The sequence below is a fragment of the Cynoglossus semilaevis genome, chromosome 1 (genome assembly GCF_000523025.1).
Source record: "Cynoglossus semilaevis isolate Cse_v1.0 chromosome 1, Cse_v1.0, whole genome shotgun sequence".
NCBI classification, from domain to species: Eukaryota; Metazoa; Chordata; class Actinopteri; order Pleuronectiformes; family Cynoglossidae; genus Cynoglossus; species Cynoglossus semilaevis.
This window is the reverse complement of record NC_024307.1, coordinates 6,355,660-6,362,124: the sequence shown is the minus strand read 5'-3', so window position 1 is coordinate 6,362,124 and position 6,465 is coordinate 6,355,660. Positions and strand designations below refer to the sequence as shown.

Here is a 6,465-nt window from a genome sequence, read left to right as displayed (position 1 = left end):
ACCCCTACACTGAGACCCCCACATGATAGTCTCTTATGGTCTTACTTCCAGGTCCTCCTTGATGACTGGGTGTCACAGCCAGGCTCTTATTGTGGTAGAATTAGTGGATTTGTTATAATCCTTGATGGCAAATTCACTTCATGTCAAAGGTTGTGACCTTTGTGAATTCACTGTAACTCAACATTAAAGTGGAGTCTTTGTGATCACAGTGAGGCACGACATTCATTTGCCGCAATTTGAACTGCTTTTTTTCCTTTGTAACTGTTTGTCACCCAGGTTTTCCGAACGATAGATTATAGATGAGAACTAGATTATTTCGGAACACCAGATGATTTCGGGGCACTAGGTGATTTCAGAGCAATGGGTGATATAAGGGCACTAAATGCACAGTTTGCAATCCTGTCAAATGATCAGTAGTAACAAATGTCTTTTTTTTAAAGTAAACATTTCTATTGTATCAGTAACAGAATACAACTCCTTTCCCAGGTCATCCTGAATTCAAGCACCTATTGGTCACAAGTCAAGCCCTTCATTCAAACCTCTGTTCAATCCTACATCCAACCACTGTTGTTCACATTCTTGACTTGCAGCCAGCAGTTACTGCAGGAAATCATAAATTACAGCAGTGAATACATACAATACATACGTGTGAATCAGGATACACATCCCTGCAAAAACAATTTTTGTGTTGAATCAGAGCATTTGCAATAATCTGAATTAATTTCATAACCAGTATTGTGTGATTTGGATGTGAACCAGCTTAGGCTAAATCAGTCTGTCCCACTTTTTAAGTAAAGCCTGAGTGTTTGGGGTCTTTGTCGGCCTGCGAGCTTCCCTGTCACTTCAGTTACTGCTCCATTAAACCCTGGCAGGGGTTCAGGAACAGCACTAATCTCCCTGTAACCTCCAGAGAGCATCGCAGGGGGCGGGCTGTTCTCGTGGAACAAACACATATATGGTACGTAAAGAGCAGCTAGTGCTTGGACCAAATCAACCAAATATTAGTCTTTCACCACAGATTTTCTTTTGCTTTAAGACATTTGGAACCATTTCACATATTTTTGTGACCTTGTGTTTCGAAGATAAAATTAAACTGTGTTTAAATTGCTTTCACTAAGCGAACTCTAAATTTTGTTGATTTTATTTAATAATTCTATGTTTATTAAATGTAACAGGTTTGATTTCTTTAAGCGGAGGTAACATGGAGCTGCTGAACTCTAAATTTGTTGATTTTATTTTATTAAATGTAACAGGTTTGATTTCTATAAATATTAAATAAATATTTGACAGTAATAAGTAATAAGTCAATTTTGAGCACAGTTTTGATACCCTTTGCTTCCTAACATGCTCAAAATATCCTTACAAGTGCAATGCAACAGAATGAGAAACCATCAAGAATATTTAAATTAGTCATTTAATTAGAAGGAACATTTAAAAATAAGCCATATTTCAACAGGTCCAACAAGTAATTTAAATGATATTTAAATACATATTTCAAATAAATGGAATGTTAAACAGAGCTTCCTGAAGAACCAGTTTGTTTAGCTTAGCACTTATAATGATATTTTGAGCATGTTGAATGCTCCAAACCTTTGACCATTCGTTGACATACCAAGCACGCTTGTACTTGTACAACTAAGATAACAGCCAACATTAAACCAAAAATGGTGTTTCTTCTTGGTGTCAGTGCTCCATGACAGCACTGTGCTTTAAAAACACAAACAACTGACTCAACAGCTGAACGTTTTATCTGTTGTATTACATAAAACTGATAAGAGTATCAGCAGGGGTCTCTCCCTTTTGGCCTTTGATGAATTCATATTTTTCCTTCTTCTCGTTTTAGTTTCAACTGGCTCCACTTCAATCCACACATAAGAGCAGCCTTTTTTTTCAAAGCCTGATTAGAATCTATTTAAACAGGAAACTCTGTCGCAATTGGCTGATTAACATGAGAACCTGATCTTTTCACAGGCCCAACAATCTTCATACAAACCCGGCGCGTCATTACTTGCCATTACACACGATTGGAAACATTTGCTCATTGTCGACAATGATACAGACGTTGTGTTTGGATTTGTTTATGTTGATTAACATTTTGAAGTCTTTAGTGAGTAAAAATAAAATCGAAATACATATTGTTGATAATTTAAGTGACTGTGCGAGTGTGTGGGAAACAGAGCTCCCTTTCCTGTTCTCTGAGAAAGAAACACTCCAGAGAAAAATCGCAGGAAACCCCCAGGGCCTTTTGAATCAGGCCAAGGAGCAGAGTCAGAGTACCTGAGAGCTCTGAGTCAGAATGTCAGGGCCATCTTTACAGTTAGACGTCAGCAGGGTAACAACAACCAGCACACGTCCATAAATCACAGGACTCTGTTGTTCTAATGTGAACATTCAAACTGGTGTGAGCTCAGGTATTTACCATAAAACACTGTCACCTGCACTGAGGGTTTTTTTAAGTTAATAGTGTTCCATTTGGTGGTTCTCGTGCCGTTTAAATGCAAGTTCACCAAATGAACCTCAGCATTTGGCACAAAAGGGATTTGTTTGGTTTAAATATGAAAATAAAACCAATAGAGTTCAGTTTGTTAATCAACAATAAACAAATATTTTTATCTATTCTTTAGTTATTCAGAAGGTGAGGCAACTTTTTCATCTGTGGGTGTGTTGCTGTCAACTTACTATGTGAGGAATCTTTTACAAAATGCCATTGTCAACAGACAACTCAAAGTTATGTTAATCTTTAACCCTTGTAAAGTCCTTTGGGTCTAGGTGTCACCTAGACCAACACCAACATGTCTTTGTGTCTGTCTGTGTGTGTGTTCTTGTTCCTGTACTGCACAACTTGTGCCAACATTTCCTCATATTCATTAATACTCATATTCTGGAACAAGACAAACGGTGTGTACAAAAATGCAAAGGACCGCACAGAGGTTAATAGCATGTCAAACACCAGAACACCGGTGTAATGATGTGGATTAAACCAAACTGACAGTTGTGTTTGCAGATTAATGTTTAGATTATTGTTAGACCACAATGATGCAAAGTGAGGAGACAGAGTTAACTATTAACCTGCTGTGAAGAGTGAAATCAATCATTCGAAATTAAAGGTAACATAAAAGATTTACGTTAGTGCATCAATATTAATTCAGGCGTTAAACAATTAAAAATTTAATCTGGTTAATCTCAGGGTAGCAGTGGATTATTCATGACTAATCACAATGAATTAATCCCTAACAATTAAATACCTAAATACCTAAAAATGAAACCTCTGTCTGTTTATTGTGATGAATTAATCCCTAAAAATGAAATACCTAAATACCTAAAAATGAAAAAATGAAACCTCTGTCTGTTTATTGTATTCGTTTTTATTCCGTTTGTATTTGTCACTAACGTCAAAGCAGACTGTTCTCAGTGGACCCTGCTCCCACCGCAGCTTTGAGTTTTCATATTTATAATAAATATCATAATTGTACTATATTTTTAGGATTATATTCGAAAAACAAAAATTCTTAAGAATACAAAACGTATGCTAAATTTGCGAGTTAGTTGCTCTTTTTTCGCTTCGAGCTAACGATGCTAACTATGCTAACAAACAGAGGCAAGTTGTCCTGCGTGTTTTAATGTTTTACCTTCTGTACCGAGTACAATCAATAACTCCCCCAAACCCCTTAATGTACAATAATTCGACCCCTTCTTTACAGGGACAAGTTAATTAGTACAACAGCTCGTAGTCATACATACCGCACTTCACTCATCCTCCAATGCGGGTTTTTACAGCCAATCAACACATACGCATGTCATACCTTGAATGACGTAAACCACGGAAAAACGTCTACGACATCTATTTGTCCGGTGACGCATGTCATACCTTGAATTACGTAAACCACGGAAAAAACGTCTACGACATCTATTTGTCCGCTACAGTAAAAGAACCTGTAGCGGACAAATCGCCATCCGGTGAAAAACTATATGACTGTAACTAGAAATTAAGTTATATTATAGCTTGTCTTGGCGTTGCAATAGGCTATCTCACCACTAGATGCCAGTAAATGCTCCTTGTCATTTCAATGTGCTGTTGGGGTCTTAGGCACACTTGACATTCTTATTTCATGGACATGACTCCCATGTGACTTTAGCTCATTTAGCGCTTAGCATATCTTTTGGCAAATACGGTTTAGACCAATCAGGTTACACATGTAGCAACACCAGCCCTCGTCATTTCAGCGTTTTAAAGGACGCACCAGTGATCCCCAAAACTTTTACCATCCAGAATCAACAGCTGTTTTAACTGGTGTGGCTCTCAGAGTGAAACTGTTGTGAAATCCATTTATTTTTGACCCAGGCTGATGTAAAGGTTATAGATGTTGTTGACAGTGTCCTGATCACTCAGTGTGCTGGGGGTTGTGGATGGGGGGGTTGTTATTACCAAAACAAATATCTGTTTTCTCTGCACCCAGTAAACTCTGTGGGTCTGTGCTATTATTAACTGACATACAGAAAGTAAGTTGTGCCCTGAACCATGCATGTGTGTGTATGCTGTATATGTGTATATATACAGTATGTATAACAAATATCAACAATCAACAACAATAATCATCTATTAACCTACCACTACTACCACTGCTACTACATCTAACCACTACTAATATGAATTAACTATTTACTACTACTATCCCACCACTAACCCATCAATCTATCTATCTATCTATCTATCTATCTATCTATCTATCTATCTATCTATCTATCTATCTATCTATCTATCTATCTATCTATCTATCTCAACAACGAAGCTGAAGTTGCTGTTTCCTAAAGTAGCTCTGGCGTGTTTTGTGGAATGTAGTTCCACATGTTACCACCAAACATGTGGAACTGTAGTTCCCACACGTAATGCAGGATTAAATGCACCTTACCACTCCTTGCACTCGTTCTTTATTATTACTGTCTGACAATGTGTTTATTTTTGGTCCTCAAACTTATCACACCGAGCCAACACCCTGGAGACGCCACAAAATAGACAACAATGGATTCTTGTCCTGTCAGCGCTGATCTGCTGAGCAAAGCAGAACAACATGAATTAATCACAATTGTCAGTTGTCATGATTATCAAAATACTATTAAATATTTCCAAAATATGCCAAAAAACATTTCCCTGTGTCTTGAAGGTGACTGCAGAATGTGTCTGGAGTTGGTGAAGCCGTGGTCCTCAACAATATAAATGGCCAAACACTCCCTCGCAAATTGACAATCTGAAATAGAAAAGGAAATATATAATATATGAAACATCGTTCTCCAACCTCTTTTAAGCCAGATCAAAAATATTCATATCTACTTCAAATATAATCATCTAGTTTCAGTTTTCTCACAATGTATAGACTCAATGTGAAACCTGGGTCTGTTTAGTTGAACACAACGCTGATATTCTTGCAGGAATTGAAGAAAGACACATGTGAAGAACTTCAACAGCTCTGAGACTTTCTCCTTCGTCAGATTTCTGGAAAATGGGAGCAAGTCTGTAAATATATAATAGTTTTAAGACCATTGTATTGCAATTAGATAATTTTCTGTGGTTACGCCTCATGATCTCTCACAGCACAGTACTATAACACAAACAGTTAAACTTTGGGCCTTTTAATGTCATCCAAAACATATCTGAAACTAATTTTAAAACAGAGTCACAGTCAGACCTGGGCAGCTGTGGTGGTTTAAGTGTTAATGAGATTTGGGAAATAAAATGAAGAGCAGCCAAAGTGACAATCCTCTGGGATGAAACATGCCGTCCCCTGTCCTGCTTCAGTCTCTGGTCCTTCTCCAGTCCCTCGTCCTGCTTTGGTCTAATTGAATTAACAAAAACCCACTGGACATGAGTCACGTTTCTGTTTGGATGAGAACAAAACAGTTTTCACATCAACCCCTGCAATGATGCGTTGATTAAAGGACAGAACCCATGATTGTACGATGATGGATGGCTCTCCACTGCACGCGTTCTCGTCTACGTCAGATGAGCAGCAACAGGCGACAGAGCCAGACGCCAGGTTTGTTGTTTTTGATTTAACATCAAAACCATCAATACGTCCATTAATGACTAATGAATAATTTGAGAGAAGACACGAGCTTCGCTGCCAAGTCCTTAGCCAATGTCTGTGCGTCACAAATGGATCGTCTTCCTCTTCTGGTTAAGTGGCCTCCGTGACCGTGCTGCACTTGTGGCCACTGGCAGGAGTCCAGAGGAAGAGGTCAGGTGACCCTCACTGGATGGAGCTTAGCAGTCAATACGAGTCGATACGATACGAATCACTTTGTCTTTAACACACTCCCAGAGTGACCTTCAGCCTTTCTCTGGTCCAACCAAGATCAAGGGTCAGGGTTCAGGCTGCGTTCACATTAGCATGCAGGTGGAAGCCCTGACATGTACTAGTACAAATAATGTTTTTGGAGTGGCTGACCAGTACACAGGGCAGCGGAGGG

General features: G+C 38.5%; 1 protein-coding gene across 1 annotated transcript in view; it reads right to left on the bottom strand.

Moving 5' to 3' along the window:
* LOC103399935 (rho-related GTP-binding protein RhoV-like) overlaps positions 1-3,791 on the bottom strand; it is a 9,372-nt gene extending 5,581 nt beyond the window's left edge. The window contains exon 1 of the mRNA XM_008338592.3: positions 3,742-3,791. The gene's annotated coding sequence lies outside the window, so the exon portion shown is untranslated. The remainder of the gene's footprint in view (positions 1-3,741) is intronic.
* Between the last annotated feature and the right edge of the window lie 2,674 nt (positions 3,792-6,465).